At 31.3% G+C, this 18,646-nt stretch overlaps 2 long non-coding RNA genes across 2 annotated transcripts; both read left to right on the plus strand.

The window, feature by feature from the left end:
* Positions 1–7,439: 7,439 nt before the first annotated feature.
* LOC121225034 (uncharacterized) lies at positions 7,440–10,836 on the plus strand. The gene is made up of 6 exons (XR_005922696.1): positions 7,440–7,649; positions 7,773–7,944; positions 8,253–8,481; positions 8,620–8,713; positions 8,839–8,953; positions 10,463–10,836. It is a non-coding gene; the product is annotated as an uncharacterized lncRNA (long non-coding RNA).
* Positions 10,837–13,571: 2,735 nt separating this feature from the next.
* Positions 13,572–14,435, plus strand: LOC121225035 (uncharacterized). The gene is made up of 2 exons (XR_005922697.1): positions 13,572–13,722; positions 14,042–14,435. It is a non-coding gene; the product is annotated as an uncharacterized lncRNA (long non-coding RNA).
* Positions 14,436–18,646: the final 4,211 nt, after the last annotated feature.

The raw sequence follows: 18,646 nt of genomic DNA on the forward strand, positions 1-18,646 counted from the left end.
CATCATATCCATCGGTTTATTCAATCCATCTTCCACTATTTATTCTAGCATTTTTTGTTTAATTATTATTTTGAATATTTATTCTTTATTCTTGAATTTCTTATTTTAGTTATTTTCTTTTTTTTCTTGTTTTTTCTAAATTTGTTTAGTTTCTTTTTTTCAAGTCAGATCTGAAATCTCTTTCTCAAGTCGAACAGCTTGAATACAATCTTTGTCTGCTTGCTTTTTTTATCATCCTGCATAGCACTATATTACTATTTACAACTATTTGTCTCATTTATACCTAGAAAGAGAAAAATCAAAAGATAAACCAGTAGGACTAGGTTCTTCATCCAGAGGCATTATCTTTTTTTCGACCCCCTCTAGCTCCTCCAAGAAAGTCTCATCTTCCATAGAGTTAGTACTCGAATAATCCCCAATAAAAACGAAGGGACACATTTCTTTATGGAAGAAACGTCAACCACCCACAAATGACTATTAATGTTGACATCAAGTTGTTAGCCATATTGGATTAAGTACAAAAACGGTCTGAAGTCCATCCCATTTTTGTGCATAGGACCAAAAGCTACTTAAATAGTTAATATAACCCCATCCAAAGCGATGGTAGGAACAATAACCTGGACATGTTCTAGCTTTTTTACTCCTTCTCTAAGGCTCGACACATATTTTTAAGCTACAAGTTTTAAGTCCTTAACCATGACATCTCACTCTAGTAAAGCATCCTAGACTTGTTGCTTCTCCTTTTTCAACCGTATATTCTCCCTCCTTTCAGAGAGAGTTCTCATCCTGAACCTTCCATAACATCTCACCAAACTACTTGCACAGCATCCTCATACCACTCATACCTTCCTGAACCACCAACTTATTTTTCAAAAAGTCATCAAGAGCATAAGGAAACTCTGTAGATTAGTCAAACCCTCAAAAAGGAACAATCACTAGTTAAATAGTTGTTACAGACAAGAAATTAAGTTATGAAATTACCAATGGCATTAACAAACATCAAATGTTACCTACAATTGCATCCATTGTAGTAAATCTATCAGAAGGAACTTGACCTGACGTCAAATGTAATATTTATTTCTGTAGTTAGTAGTTAGTATTAAAATTTAATAAAATAATTGCTTTCTAACACATTTCATGAGTATTGTGACCTATTGGGCTGACATGGGCCATAGGTAGTGCTAATTTGTGTAATTGAGTGTGTAGGATGATGAATTATAGGCCTAATGAACGTGGGAACAAAGGAGAAGTGATGCACAAACTTCCCAACGTGGTGCCATAAACCTTGCATTGCGCAACATAGCTTCAACGTGGTGCCCAAGTATTCTGAGGCTACTTTCGTCCGCACAATCGACTTTATATAAAGACTTAGGATGTTTCAAATACCTAATTCGGGCTGCCAACACTCATATAAATAAAACCTTAGGGGTTTTATGTAACTAAGTTGTCTTAGACGCTTCCAGAAATCATAGTAGTTTAGGAGTAGGATTAGATTAAGTTTTCTTTTTCTTTTCAATCCAAGATTTTTTATTTAATCTAAGTATTTTAGTTATTTCAATTTCGGAAGCGACGATGTTCGTTATTCTAATCGAGAGATCAGCTACTTCATTCTTCAATCGACATCAAATCTAAGATTATTCTAATCTCTTTTCTCTTTTCTCTTTTCTCTTTTCTCTTTTCTCTTTTCTCTTTTGACTCAATCATGTGTTTACATGTTTAATTCAATTAAGTTTGAGATTATGAATAATATGAATGGTTAAATCCCTTAGGGGAGATTAACGAGTGGATAGGGACGTGATTAATAGAGGATTTGGAGTTTCTTGATAGGTTTAGTTGGTTTAAATTACACATTCTTAAACCCTAGGTTTGACAACCCTAAGAAGTAACCATAGGTTAAATAAGATCAAGAGATAAGTTTTGTCGAGTAAAACATAATTTATCCTCGTTGAGAAAGTGAGGTCTGGAGATAAGCGAGTATCAACCAATTAATTTATCAGTTAGAGGCCGAGAGGTAATAATTGGTTAGTTAATAGCTAATCCACCCTAAAACCCTAATTCAAAGTTAATTACAACCACTAAAACAAGTTAATCTTCCTGGTTGGTTTAATTGATTTCATTGTTTGTTTATTTTATTGTTTATTTTTTATTTATTTAATTTCTATTATTGATCTCTTTATGATCTATCATAATATAGAATTTAATTATTACTATTTAGTCTTATTATTGTAAAGAATTTTTCAATAGATTTAGTCCATCCTCCCTTGGGTACGATCTTCGGAATACTTCTCTGTGTTCCGTTGTAACACAAATACTATATTACAACTTGACCTGTATACTTGCAGACACTGCTGATTTAATTCTAGATATTTTTAGTGTGATATTTATACTATAAATGATAAAACATTTATAGGCAATCAGAACTGATAGAAAATCTCTCTCATCGACATGAAACTCTACATCTTAGGGGGCGACAGTAAGAATTTTTGAGGAAAAGTGTCCTTAACCTTCATAGGAATACTGATAACTCCAAGAGGAAGTGTCCCCTAACAAAGGGAATTGCAAGCCATAACACCCTCAGAGAAACCCTAGATGGGAGATCTGCCAAAGATGATTAGCAGAGTGTTCCTAGATAAAAACCTCGCCAGACCTACGTCATGTAGTTACACTCTAGGACTGCCTCATTCATTCATTTACCCTGATGGGAAGCCTCCTAAGTTGACCTTTTTTTTATCTAGATAGATGAGCCTTTGGCTACTCATCAATGAGATTCGATGAAGGATCTACAAAACCATAAAAGAGAAAATAAATAGACAATTACATAATTCAACTTGAAAATGAGCAAACAACACATCCCCATCAAGACCTAGCAACAATCACATCATGCTCGCCTGAAGTAATGCTGACAACAAGAGAAGAAATGGGCTACTCCAAGCCTGGTCTCAATATAGGCACCATATGTGGAGACACAGGAGGAATTTGACACTTACGGTCCAAAAACCCCGCATATTTTGAAAAGAAATTTAAAGGCTTCAAACCCAAACCTCAAAGATATTTGACAATTTCATTCCTTAAGTCATACAGCCAGGAGTGCTCATGCTACTTCCATCCCCCAACATTCCTCAAGCCATCTATTAAATCTGAAGGGGTGTACCCTATAACTCCCTTATTGCGAGGGATAACCAAGAGGCCCTTATGATTTAAGAGGTTATAAATACTCTCATCAAGAATATCCTCCAACCATGGATGATGAAGAAAACAAGCGGGGATAGGTCTTTTCCATTCAATAAAAAACTTGAAAGAAGAACTAAAAGGCATCAATCCCCTTCCCTCGAACTACAAGGTATACGCCCTCATAATCTTCCTTTTCTTAAAGGGTGTACATATATTGGAACAATGGCATGAAAGGTCATATCCCCCTCTACCCACACTTGATCATAAATCCAATTATTAACCATCAAGAATGCCCAATGCTCAGGTGCCAAAAAAATAGGAAATCAATAAGTCCATGGCAAGCTGGTGAGGTGGCAAGTGAAACACCACTTCCAACAAGAATAACGACAGGTAAAATCCTAGTCTCCCTCGACCAAAACGAGGCCCGAGCACCGAACTTAAGTTATGATTCCCTGCGAGAACACTAAACTTGTACTTGGGATGCCTTGTAAGAAGGCCCTTACATCTTAGCACCCTTCGTATCTCTTGCACCGTGGTCATGCACTTACACTTGATAAATGTCACTAGTTCATTGTAATCCCTCATATGTTCTGGGATTTTTCCCCTTTTAGCTCTTAGCCATCAAAAGCCTCCTAGAATCAACTATGGTCAGCCAGTTACTCATTCTCATTACCCTATTATTGATGGAAAAAGACTTACATTTGCCTTTCTGTGATGAAGACCTATTAGTCTTCCCTCCTCTCCTCGTAAGTCTATCCATTTTTCTAATGAGGATCACAAAAATGATGAATAAAAGGAATTTTTGAAATAATTTTAAACCAAACAAGAATCTTGAACATGAATTTTGAAACAATAAAATAGCCTCATACAAATTAAAAGGATAATTTATAGACTTCCCAGTCATTCTTCATAAACGCGTCATTTTAAGGACTTAAGGTCATAACCAATAGCATCTGGCCAACTAAGCAATGTCAGATGCTTAATTTCAGATGCTCCTCATCATGACCACTACTCCCCAAAATAACGTTGCATTTATGACAATTGTTTGATGATGCTTCATCTTCTCTGGCTAGATAAGCCTTTAAAGAACCCTCAGAGCATGTCTCGCGGAAAGCCACTTTATAACCTCCTACTTGACTGAAGAGGGCTATTGTTATATCCCTCATCCAAAAGTACATGTGTCTACCCAAGAGACATTGTTGACTATGCATTGACTTCCCAAACATGACCACCTTTTACACTTCAAACGAAATCTACCACCCAGACTTAAAAGAGAACGCTATCCTAATGTAAGCACACTTCCAAGACAATAAGGAGTCTATTTAGGCTTGACTACCTTATAGTAATAGATCCCATAATATGTGCCTATGATAATCCATTACACATTTAATGGGATTAAACGTTTATCTAGCCAATATTGTACCAGCAGATAAGAGGATCTTTCCTATAAATACTCTAGAAAACTACGAATAAGGGATCGACTTTTTAGCACCCTAATGTTACTCTCATTATTTATAAACTTAGTCACCATGTAGTCTTGTCCTTGTCCTAGCTCTCGATCTTTATAAGTGAACTAGTCTTCATAGCACCACCTTGATCTCCTCCTTAATCTCCTCCCTTGTTATATCTTGTATCAACAATGATATTTTAAAAGGATTTATTTATATGATAATTCATGAGCTTATTTAGATATATCTAATTGATTTTAAAATAAATTTAGAAATTATTTTTTTTAAATGATATCAGACTTCATGAATTAATTTCATATATTTAGTACACATACTCTAGAAAATTTTAAAAAAATTATAAATTATTTTTAGTATTTTAGATTCAATTTATTATTCTATTTTAAATCATATTTAAAGGATCAGTATACATGTTAACTCATGAATCCATTGAATTGTGTAGTAAACCAAATGAAAATTTTTAAATTTTATATTATAATTTATTTATTTTATTAGTATGAAATATAATAGATGTGCTAAAAAGTACTTGGTTCACATTATGATAAGCAAGTTGATATAGAGTACACATATGACCTAATACATAAAAAGTAGAAAGAAAGGTTTTTTCCAATGAGTCTATAAAACAATTAGTTTACATGTTCACTTACATATTGATTAAAATTCATACTCGATATGCTTAAAACAATATTTTTAACTTTTTTTTTCTTTTCTAAATGATATACTTAAAAAATGACATGGCCAGAGGAGTGGCTAGAGACAATTTTGGATGATGGCTCTGGAAGTTCTCTCGCAAGGTAAGGGTTTTTCCTATGTTTGAAGTAGAACTATGAAGAGCCTTTGAGGACCTTAAGCTAGCATGAGAGAAGGGTGTTAGGAAGGCAATTAATTTCTTAATGGTCAACTTTGAATCAAAGTTTGTCAGGGGAAAGAGTGAAGAAATATTTGCAGCAAATAAAGGACTTTCGTGTGAATCATGTCTTGAGGCAAAAGAACTGGGTGGCGGATGGTATGGTGAGTTTGGCTATGAGAATGGTTGTCATATGGAGGGTTTTTAAGAAACCTTGTTGGGCAGTGCATGCACTACACCAAAACAGACTTTTAGTGGCATTTTTAGTGGCGTTTGGACAAAAAATGCCGCTAAAATTGAGCATTAGCAGCGCTTCTCATAAAACGCCGCTAAAGATCAAGCATTAGCGGCGCTTTCAGGAAAGCGCCACTAAAAATGAGCATTAGAGGCGTTCTTGGAAAAACGCCAGAAAAAATCTAAACCCAACGGCATCGTTTTTTGACCTTCTAGGGCTTTAGCGGCGTTTTTAAAAAGCGTCGCTAATGCTTAGAGCTTTAGCGGCATTTTCCAAGAAGCGCCGCTAATGCTCGGGGCTTTAGCGGCGTTTTTAAAAAAGTGCCGCAAAAACATTTTATCTGTCTATTTACTATTTAATTTGTTTAATTATATTAATTAAAATTCAATTTATTTTTAATTGAATATTTGTTAAAATTTGATAAATTTGAAATAATGACACGTAGAAATAATTTAAAATAAAAAACATAGAAAAATATTTGTTAAAAATAGAAAAATTAAAATACTATTATTTAAAATAATTTTAAAATTTTTGGGTGCATGACTGATTGATTTTTAATTTATATATTAAATAATTTCATATATAATTGCAAAAGATACGATAGTATTAATTTTAAAATATTTAATTAATTATCATTATAGTTTAGGGTTTAATATATAAGGTTTAAGGTATATAGTTTAGGGTATAGGGTTAATTTATGATTTAAGGCCGGTTTAGGAGTTACAATTTTAAGGTTTATAGATTATGGAATTAGGGATTATGGATTATGGATTATAGATTAGGGATTCTGGTTTAAGGGTTGTGTTTTAGGGGTTAGGGGTTAGAGATTAAGAGTTAGGGATATATTTAGGGTTTATAGATTTAGTGTCAGGTTAGGGCTTAGGGTTTAGGTTAATTAGTATGTTTTAATCTATATTAAATAAGGTTTAGGGGTTAGGGACTTGGGATAAGGTTTAGGGTTTAGATTAATTAGTGTTTTTTAATTTATATATTAAATGAGGTTTATGGGTTAGTAGTTAAGGGTTTGGGGTTTGGGGTTTGGGATTAGAGGTTAAGAGTTAGTGATTTAGGGTTTAGAGATTCGGGGTCAGGCTAGGGTTTAAGGTTTAGATTAATTAGTATTTTTAATTTATATTTTAATTAAGTTCTTATATAATTGTAAAAGAGGGGTTAGGGTTAAGAGTTAGGGATTTAGGTTTAGGGATTTTAGGGTCGAATCAAGGTTTTGGGTTTAGATTAATTAGTTTTTTTTAAATATATTTTAAAATTTTAATCTAAATCATTTAATATATTTAAATATTAGTTTAAATAGAATTAATAAATAAGTTAAAAAAGTATTGATATATATATGGATGGATATATATTTAGGTACGTATAATTAATTATTTTGGATATATAGGACAAAAATTCTAAGAAATGAAATAAAAATACAAACAAAAAGACAAAAAAAACTTAAAATTTATAATTTTATATAATTCTTATATTTTAGAAATGAAATAAATTAAAGATTTTGTGGCATTTTTTTGTAAAAAACGCAAGAACTATGCATTAAAGCTTAATAAAACGGCGCCGTTTATGATTAGAACTTTAATTTTTAGTGGCGTTTTTATAAAAGACACCGCAAAATATAAGCAATAGCGGCGTTTTTATAAAAAAATTGCCACAAAAAATTATTTTATTTAAAAAAACGCGCCTTTTTATCCAAAATTTCCCCCACTGAAACCCTTAATTTTTTCCCCTCTTCTTCGTGGTCTGTGAGGATTTCGCTCCTTCACCCTTTTCAAACTCATTTTTTTCTCCTTTCTTTCTTTTTCTCGGATATTCTTTCTCCCTCTCTCCAAAGTTCTTCGATCCTTTCCGTCTCCTTTCCGTCTCCAAAGCTCTCCAAAGTTAGCTGCATATGATTCGATTAGAAACTGGATATTGCAAGGTTCTCCAAAGTTAAATAAATTTATATTTAATTTCTCTAAAAAAGATTATTACCATTTTCCCCAATCTCTTTCTCTCCCTAACAAAAAGGGGTCGTTTATCTTATTCCGTTTCAATTTTTTAGGGTTTCATTTAATCAAAGGCCGTTGAAGGAGGACGATTTAATGGCAGCGACGACGGCGCAAGGGATGGACCCAGCAGTAGTAGACGATATAATCAGACGGCTGACGGAAGTTCGGTCAGCCAGGCCAGTGAAACAAGTTTGCTTGAACTCGAAGCACCCATCAAAATTTGCAGTAAAGTTTTTGGGCTTTTTTTTTTTAATTTTTAGCTTTATGTTTCGTTGGGGATTGTTATTAGAAAATATTTTGTGGGTTTTTAAAGCTTAATTTATCGTTTTTCTAGAGGTGAAAATTGGGTTCCTGTTGTTTTGTTTTAACTGTTTGATTGATATATGAAGTAAATAAAATCATATATATGACATGTTTGAATATGATTGTAAACTCGAATGAATAGAAATGGAGATATCATTCAAATGGGGACTTAATAATAGTACCATCATTTTCCTGTATCTTAATTGTAAAATTTTTGTTTGTGTTTTTAGGTGACATACATGGGCAATATAGTGACTTACTAAGGCTGTTCGAGTATGGGGGTTTTCCTCCTCATGCTAATTACCTATTTCTAGGCGACTATGTTGATCGTGGCAAGAAGAGTTTGGAAACTTCTGGAGATAACTGAGAAGTGGAACATGGTTTGTCTGTAAAATTGCAAGTTCAAAAGTTAATTCTCCAAGCTACATCACATGAAAATTTGTGCCAGAACTATGTTGGGTATGATGCTCTGCTATTTTACTACTTTCCTTGTTTATATTTGTGGTGCATGTCTGTCTATATACGTGTTCTAGAATTTTGTTGAAGGTTATATATTGGATTTTTATTTACATAGTAGGATATTAAAATGACAAACAGGAAGGCACCTCAACATATTTTGAGCATTGTTTTCGGGTTCAGTAGCAGCAAATGATGCCAATGTGGCTGAGATTGGTGTGGTGAAGATTGCTCTGTAAGTATTTTTTAGCTATGAACTGGAAGATTGATGATTCTTTATTTATTGAACTTGGTTCATTGGTGGTGTTTTCTTGGTGTGCTAACAAGGTAATGAGACCATGGTCTTCCATTTATGTGCAGATAATTTACAGCCATAATGTGAATCTGATGTCCATCTATAAGGGATTGTCAGATTAAGTGTCAACCTTAACTAGAAGATAAGTCATCAAGAATCCCTCTTGTTTCTTCAAAAACGGTAGTTCTCTTACTCTCTTAGACAAAATTTAATAATATTGCCTAGCATTGTAATTAAAAGCTCCTTTTAAGTCCACCTAAAATACACGTCTTCCAATATAGAAGTTCTTAAGCTTTCTCAATTCATTTACTCTTATTCAAAAAAGTTTGGAAACATTTGCATTGCTCCTATGTTTTACTTTGAATGAATTTTCCACAATAATTTTGATTAGATTGTTGGGTTAAAATATATGAGTTAAATTCTGTGAATTGAATGCTCCATGATGATTAGTTTTTGCTAAATCGGTTGGGATACTTTATTCTGCTCAGAGGATATAACCAGGCATTTCTGAATAGTTTTGCCATTATTTCTGAATCTTCTAAGCAAGTTTGTGACGTTCATATGGATGATACCCATAAGCCTTCGCATGGACAGTTTTTTAGGCCTTCGAATGGCTCTTTCTTCTTATTTTTTTTCTATGATTTTTTTGTGTTTTTTGTTTAGAAGGAAAAAGTTAGTTTGTCCCTTATTTGCATTGCAGGTATGTGCTGGTCTGTATAGTAAAAATATGTAAAAAAAATTATATTTAGATTTGTAAAAATATATAAATATAAAAAATACATTAAAGTTAAATTATAAAATTATAAAAAATTTGAAGGTAATCCATTGAAAGGGGTGGAGTCCCTGTATTTCGTGAAATACAAATTGGGCATCCATGTATGTATTGATGTTTATTACTTGAAAAGCAAGGAGTTTAGAAGGGTTGGTTTATTTATTAATACAAATTTATTCAATTACAGGATGGTACTGAAGGACTAAATCTCAAAATTTGTGCTGCTAATGCGATATATTTTCTTAATAATATTTCAGGAAATTTTATATTTATTACTTTAAAATATTGATAATTGAGGAAATAAACTCTACTGATTAATTGTGTTCATAATAGTTGGAATAAAAAAAGTAAATTACATTGCTACAGCATGCAATGGTAAGTAGAGTGTCTGTCGAAGTATAGACCAGTAATAGAAATCACCTTGGGGTAATCTAACTCCTGAAATCTGAAGTTCAACAGAAGCATGTCATGACATGATAACAAACAAATTTCTTATACATAATTTTTTTCTTGTTTTATTTATGTGTTCTTGTTACTGTAAAATTACATATACAGCATGAATTAGTGTAAAAAGAAAAAATGATTCAAGGGTAAGCATTGATGAATTTGTTCACATTTTAATGTGCATTCTGGTTTTTACTAAGGATAGTTACTAACATATCCAGTTTCTGAACTGGATACAATGTGTTTCTTGTTGAAAGTTTCTTGCTTATGAAGGATACCTTACAGAGGGTTCTGTTTCCCCACTACTTTAAATATTTTGCTTGTTCTTCAAGCATTTGGATCTGATAATTTCACTGATATTGCAAATTTCCATCCTAAGTTTGAAATTTAAGTGTCAACTTGTAATATACTCGGTAACATTTTGATGGTACTTAGAATAATAGTGCATAATGGTCATGTTCTGTCTTTTGTAGGTTACTTGTGTTGAAGAAGAAGCTGTGCTGTCCCAGGAAGCCTGCATTTTGCTCTATGCTAAATAGAGTATACCTTGGTTTTCAACTGCAATAGAAATGCAAAAGCCTTGTGCAGACCCTGGAATTTCTGATTCTTGACCAAAGTCCTAGATGACATAGACTTTGCCTCCAATCTTGAGGTGGAAAAGAGTGCCAATTGCAGTGCCAATGAAACTAAAGATGTTGCTGATAGAGCTTCAACTCAATTCTCTTGCGATGTGTATAGTCATAGGCAGATTCAACTAGTCAGTCTGTTTCTCATATGTATTATTTATTTTAGTTTTGATTCCAAATTTTTATTTTTGCTTTAATATTTATGACAACTTGAGTTCTAACTTTTGAATTTAAATTGTGTTATTTAATTTATTATTTTAAATTCTAAAATTAAATTCATTAATTTTTATATTTGATTTTAAAGTTAAAATTTTCATAAAAAATTTAATTTAAATAATATTTTTTATTTATCCTTAAAAGTATATTTAAAGTTCAAATTTAAAAAATTAAAACATAATATAATATTTATCATAAAAATAAATATTATTTAATTAAAACAATTTTTTTAAAAGGTTATATTTTTAGCGGCGTTTTTTGCAAAAACGTCGCGAAAGGTCATGGTCTTTAGCAGCGTTGTGGGAAAAGCGCCGCTAAAGGTCTTGGTCTTTAGCGACGTTTGTGAGAGAAGTGCCGCTAAAGGTCTTGGTCTTTAGCAGCGTTTGTGGGAGAAGTGTCGCTAAAGGTCTTGGTCTTTAGCGGCGTTTGTGGGAGAAGCGCCGCTAAAGGTATTGGTCTTTAGCGGCGTTTGTGGGAGAAGCGCCGCTAAAGGTCTTGGCCTTTAGCGCGTTTGTGAGAGAAGTGCCGCTAAAGGTCTTGGCCTTTAGCGCGTTTGTGAGAGAAGTGCCGCTAAAGGTCTTGGTTTTTAGCGGCGTTTTTTTCTAAAAACGCCACTAAAGTCAGCGACGCGTTCTTTAGCGGCATTTTTTCCGGCGATTGTCAAAGCTCCACTAAAAGCCTGTTTTGGTGTAGTGATGCCATTGTGATGGCTGAGGCTCCTAGCTCAATGCTTGAAGCTGGTTGATAGTTTTCTGTTATATTATGTTCTTTCCTTCTGATCAAAAACAAAAATGACACATTCACTCGAAGGTCAATTTATATCTATATCTAATCACTCTGGAAAAAAATCCAATAAATATTAGAAGATCAATATTCCACCATCGCGAACAATTTAGATATATACTTCTAAACCATAATCATAATTGTCGAAACCATATTTTTGAAAAATAAAAGTTTTAGGTTGTCGACTTTAAAAAATAAAAATTGGGAGTCGCCACCAATCTTTTATTAAGGTGTGATTGGGTCACCTAAAAACGACTTTGGTCTACGAATTTTAGAAAAACAGGTCCGGGAGTCGGTTACGTATGAGGAAGGATTAGCACCTTCATTACGCCCAAAATTGGTACCTAGTTAATTAATTAATGTCTTAATGTCGAGAATTTGCAAAATATAATCCTTAACAAAAAAAACGTAAAACATTACGTATTAAGACCCTTATCATTTCAGAGAAGAAAAAATGACACCCAATGCGTTAGGGCACAACATTCTAATTTCCTCCAAAATGAATTAGGTCAGAATACTCGTATAATGAAAAAATTTTAACAGAATATCCATTTATCCAAGATTTAAGAAATCGCGGCCCAATACGTTAGGGCACAATTCCTTTAAAATCCCAAACTCGGAATATTTCCTTTATTATTTTTTAGAGAAAAATCTTCATTTCGAGAAATCAATGCGTCACATCCAATACGTTAGGACACAACGTGTTGAATTCCCAATAATGAGTTCTTATTTTTTTTTATTAAAGAGAAATGCTCGATCGTTAGATTTAACGAAGAAAATCGGAACCCAATACGTTAGGGCTCAATTTTCTTGAAAATCCTAAATACGAGTATTATCTCTATTTTGAAAATTTTCTATTTTTAAATTTGAGTAAAAGATGATGTAATGTTATATTATACGTACAAATGCTATAATAATAAATACAACAATAATAAATACATCAAAAGCATAAAAATAATATAAACAAATAAATAAACGAAATGAATATATATGAAAGCAATATTTCATGACATGCAAAATATTAAATAAAAAATATAAATGTAAACACAATTAAGTAGCGAATGAAGAAAACAAGCAAAATAAATAAAGAAAAGAATGTATATAATCTACACATAGAAATTTTAAAGAAAAATACATATGATTTACAAATAAAATTTTGGGTTATAAAACTTATATATACAAAAGTCATAACATATTAAAAAATAAATAAAATAAATAAATAAATATGTATATGTAAATTATAAAATACGTGTTAAAAATATAATCATGTATTTAAGCATTTTCGAAAGTAAAAAAAAACATACGTATATATATATGAACATATAAAATATATTAAAAATGATTAAATAATATCTACATTATCAAAATAAATAAACATGCATAATTATATAAATATGAGAAAACTATTAGTTTAAAAAAATTATGAAGAATAATATATATATAAAAAAATGTATAGAAGCATACGTATTTACATATTTACAAAAGTAAAAAAAAAACAAATTTTTAAAAGTGTATATATATTATAAAAATGTTTGTATGTACATGAAAATAATAATTACAATACCAATAATAATAATAATAATAATAATAATAAGGAGAAAATAAATTTAAAAAAAAGCGAAATTGCAAAAAAAAAACCAAATAGTTAAAAAACTACAATAACAAGAAATAAATGAAATTTAATCAAAATAATGGGCCAAATCGCGATATGCGAATTACATGGAGGGCCAAATCAGAAATAATCCGCCTCCCCAAAATGGTGTGCAGCGATATGGGCTGAAATGAACAAAGGCAGAAACATTTGGGCCAAATTAAAAAGGAACAATAGGTTTAATCCAAACATGTCGCAAAAGAGGAGGTCTAAATGTGCAAATTTCCCACTTAGGGTGGAAATGCGTAGAGCCCACTGGATCGCACCGTTCTGCTTCTTTTTAAGTTTTAAAAAAAAGCCAAATTTAAGGAAACAATTTTGTTTCCCCTTCCTCTGAAGCAGCATATGAAATGGCTTCTTTAGGGTTTCATCAACCCTTGAGTGCCACCGCTCAGCCTTGTGCCAAAGCTCCGATTACGACGGAGATGGCAACAACTCGGTGGTTCCGGCAGAAAAGGTAAGTTTCCCGTTCTCTTCCTCTTTATTATTTTAAGCAAACTATAAAAATAAAAGAAGAAAGAAAAAATATAAATAGATAGTAAAAGAATGATGAACGCCAATAATGTAGAACGAAAAAAAAAAAGAGAAACATTTGTATTCAAAAACTTCTTGTATTTGTTTTCTCTCTTTTTCTTTTTATCCCCTTCACCCTCTTTCATATAGTATCTCAATGGCTTTTTATAGCCATAATAAAAATACAAAACAAAGAAACAAATCTGTTGCAATTTTCTTGATTTTTCTTGCCATTGTTGTTTATTTCCTTTCTTGCTGTGCAGGTGGAGATCGCGTGGAGGTGGCTTGCGGCGCTGTTGATCCTCAGAAACCCTAGGGTTTCCTCATCCGTTTTGGACCACTGTATTTGGGCCATATTCGAAATTGGGCCACTGTTTTAAATCGATTTGGGCCTTTTACTCGGGTCAAAATCGGGTATTACAATAATTAAATTTAATCATCTATATTATCTTAATATCATAACCATTTCTAAAAGGTTGAAATGGATAAGAAGACACTTCTGGATTGGCTTGGGGTCTTTCCTCTTTTCCTTTGTCTTTCATAGGTTCTCTACATCTGTTTTAATTCTGTTACTTATTTTAATCTAGTCCATGATAATGTATTTGGACGGATGGATATGGATAACCAGACATTAAAATGTGAATGTTTTTAATTTCATATTCATGTGACGCTTTGTTTTCTTGTCTGATAATAAAATCAATCAATCCCCCTGGAACGAATTGGGTGAAGCCAAGAACCAGAAGCAAAAGCAAATTGGATAAGAAAACTATGCCATGTGGTCCAATCCATGTATAGAACCCTTTGTTCCACAGCCTTGGAAATCCAACCATGTGGGGTGTTTCCATTTTTGCCTTGAAAATTGATGCAACCCCGGGGCAGCAGCAATCATCTGAATACAATAATGTTGCCCTCGACTTTACACAATCATAATGCCAATAACATTCATAGCATCCGACTGCTAATAACAAACAGCTAATGAAGACACCCAAAGTCCCCAGAATTTTATGAAGATGGCTTCTCAAATAAAAACTGACCCTAATTGTTGTATGCTTTTGTTTGCTTACCAAAAAAACTACAAGTGGGCAACCCTTCTTTCATATTCTAAGTTCTAGCCTTAAGCCAAAATTATTCCATCTCACAAACCATGTGATTCATTTGCCTCTTGCCTTAATGTTATTTCTTCTTTTCGAGACAAAACAATCTCAATCCTATATATTTACTTTTGGTCGGTTCAAGTTTATATATATATATGATATTAGAATAATTTTTTAATTTGTAATAGTTAATTTAAATCCGTTTTAGACTCACTTATTTATTTTTGGAAAATATATACTATTTTTAATTAATGTTTAATAATTTTATATGTATTTTATTAAAATTTTAAACTTTGACAACTTAACATATTTTTTAAAAATTTTCTATAAATATTATATTATAAATTTAAGTTTTAGGTGATATAAATTACATAATATATAAAATAATATAATATATTATAAATTTAAAAGAAGGACTCGGGCTTTAAATATTGAAGTCTAAAATCAACTTGTATTTTTCAATCTCATTTCTTAAAAAAAAATTTTATCCGAATCCTTATAAATATTGTGTGAAACTTTGAGTTGAAATATATAACCTGAAACTTGAACAGATTTAATGACAAGTTAGTGGCCTTAAATATTTCTTTTTTTGGATTTTACTGCTGCTTCTTTTTCCTTGCAAAGTTCAAGTAAAACCAAGCATGGGTAGAAGGATGAACTTAAGGTTTGTTTGCTTGGTGTAAAATAATTTACGGAAAATTTTTGAAAAATGTATTGATTTAAAAAAAATAAACATATTTCAGTGTTTGAATGATTTTATGTAAAATATCTTTCGCTATTTGGTAAAAAAATTTTAAAATTATTTTCTAAAAGTTATTTTTAGTGAAACAAATACAGTATTAATAAGAAATTTTTCATAATTGATCTAGAAAATGAAATTTGATTATCAATTAATCGAAATAATAAACAATATTGATTTGAAATGATTTTTTTATAATAATATAAAAAAATGTATAACGTTTATATCATAACTAGAAAAATAATCAATTGCATAAATTAAACTATAATTTTATGGTTCATAGCAGTATAACCTAACAACAATACCTAGGTGCAGAATTAGAGCAACACCGAAATTATCCACAAGCTTAAAACAACAATAACATGAAGAAAACAAAAGCATAAGGAAAACACTGTATCTGAAAAATGATAATCAACTTATTAAGGACATAAAATAGCATGAGAAATGAAAAAAGATTGAAGTACACAGATCGTTACCTAAAATAGCACCTATAATATTTTTCACTGAAGTACTTCAAAACCTTAATTTTTTTTTTTATTTCAAATTCATATAAAAGTAAAAAATATGACGACTTGAATATCAATTCAACTAATAGTTAGTGTGGCACAAACGAAACGAGAAATAAAAGGCCGTAGGAATCGCTACCTGAATATTATAGTTGAGGAGTCAAATTATGGATCCCCATACGGTTGTAGGACCACCCCTCCTTATCACAAATCAACATCCTTCTCTGACATGGGTGCTTGCTCCCAACATGGTTTTGCAAATATATTAGATTTGTATATTTTATATTGTAATTGTATTTAGAGGTTTCATTTTAATTCTCTTATAAATATAAAAATTATAAATTAATATAGTAAAATTACATTTTAACCCCCAAATGATAAATTTTCAATTCAATCCTTTTAAATTAAAGAAATTTTAAATTAATATATTATGAAATTGCACTTTAGCTCCCTAAAAATTAAAAAAAATTGTTTAATCACTTTAAGAATAATGAAATTATAAATTAATATATAATAAACTTATATTTTAATCAATGAAAAAATTGTAATTAAATATCAATCTCTACTAAAAAAATTTGGATTCACTTCTAATTGTATTTATATATATTATTATATATTTATATAAATATTGATATGCTAATCTTATATAAAATTTAATATGTTTGTGTTATTAATTCACCGTCATTATGCATCTAGTTTGTGTTATATTTACTAAGTTGAATTAATTCGGTTTAATAGGTCAAGGATTTTAATTTTAAGTAGGTTTAGTTTTTCAACCAAATAAACCAACATGTTTATATATATATGCCAAAACCTTTTTGGCGATTCGACTTTTTTTATTTTAAAACGAACATGGAGTCATCACCAACCTTTTTTATTTAGGCGTGATTGGATTACCTTAAAACTCGGTCATTTTAATAAAACGTTAGATTTACTAAAACGATAATATCCGGTCTTACAAATTCAAAAAATGGGTTTGGGAGTCGGTTACGTATGAGGAAGAATTAGCACCCTCATTACGCCCAAAATTAGTACCTAGTTGATTACTTGATATTTTGATGTCTAAAGTTCAAAATTCGGAGAGAAATTAAAATACGATCCTTCTTTGCATGATGTTCTTTTTAATTAAAATCACTTAACTAAATTAAATTTTACGAAAAAGGTCTTATTTCGAGTTAGTTGAGAAAGATCATGTCCCGTAAGTTAGGACACGATGCTTTGTATCCTCGAGAACAAGAATAGTCACCATTTGATCCTTACTAAAATCTTATTTTTATTTTAAATAGGACATTCGATTACTTTGGTTCTCAAAAGATCCATACTCCGTCAGTTAGGAGCACGACTCCTCGAATCTCTAAAATAATGAACGTTGTCTCGATTTTAAATATTTCCTATACGTTAGGTTGAACGAATGTAACTTTTTAAAACGATATACTTTTTAATTTGTCTAGGCCTAGTAATAAAATGGATAAATATATTTTAACGCGATTCATGGCATGGAGATTAACAAAATAAAGTAACATAGTAGTGGGTAAAAAAATAAAATGATGCTATTAATATGATAAATAAATCAAATAAATAAATAAATAAAATAAAAATGCTATGCTAGTAAATAATATTAATACAATTATAATCGTAATAAGAACATCAATTCACAGTGATAACAACATTAATCATCATGGGCATTTCTATACTACTAATATAAATAATAATAATAATAATAATAAAACAAAAATGTATCATAAAAAAAAAGGAAATATAAATTCTGTAAACTTCGAGTGTTAAGATACAAGAAATAGTAAATAAATAGGTAAAATTAAATAAATGAAGGATTAAATTAAAATTTAAACATAATTTAAAGCATGAATTGTGAAATAAAAAAATAGAGGACTAAATTGAAAATGTAACAAAATTTAGCGCCTAAATTATAAGGAAATAAAATAAAAAGGATTAAATTAAAATGTGATACAAAATTTTAGGGACTCCGGGGAAAATTATCCCAACACAGTACACGTGTCACTCCCCAAAGGGTCAGAAATATGAGGACCAAACTGAAAACAAATCAAAATCAAATGGTATAATTTCTAAAAAAAAAGAAATTGGGACCAGATTGAAAAAAAACTTAAAGGCGACAGGACTAGGGCCATAAATAGACCCTTCCCACGAAAACACACAGATCCCAAGGGATTCGGATCGGGTCAGCGGGTCATGCTTGAAACGACGCCGTTTTGGGACTTCTGAAACCTGGCCAAAACGACGTCGTTTAATGATGCCTATATAACCCAATTTTTTTAAAAAAATTCATTTCTACTCAGTTTTAAAAAAATAAAACTTAGGCTCCTTTTTTTTCTCTAGAGTTGTTCCCTATCCGGCCATAGGGCCGTCATCGCCCCGTCGTGGCTACCGATCATCGGCGACGGTGACCGTCGCCTCAGTAGTTAGAGTTACAAAAAAATTGCCTTTTTAGCCCTTTTTAACCCTCTAGGACCCAGATTTGAAGTAAAACGACGAAACCCTAAAGAGATTTTT

Source organism: Gossypium hirsutum, chromosome D13, assembly GCF_007990345.1.
Source record: "Gossypium hirsutum isolate 1008001.06 chromosome D13, Gossypium_hirsutum_v2.1, whole genome shotgun sequence".
Taxonomy (NCBI): Eukaryota; Viridiplantae; Streptophyta; class Magnoliopsida; order Malvales; family Malvaceae; genus Gossypium; species Gossypium hirsutum.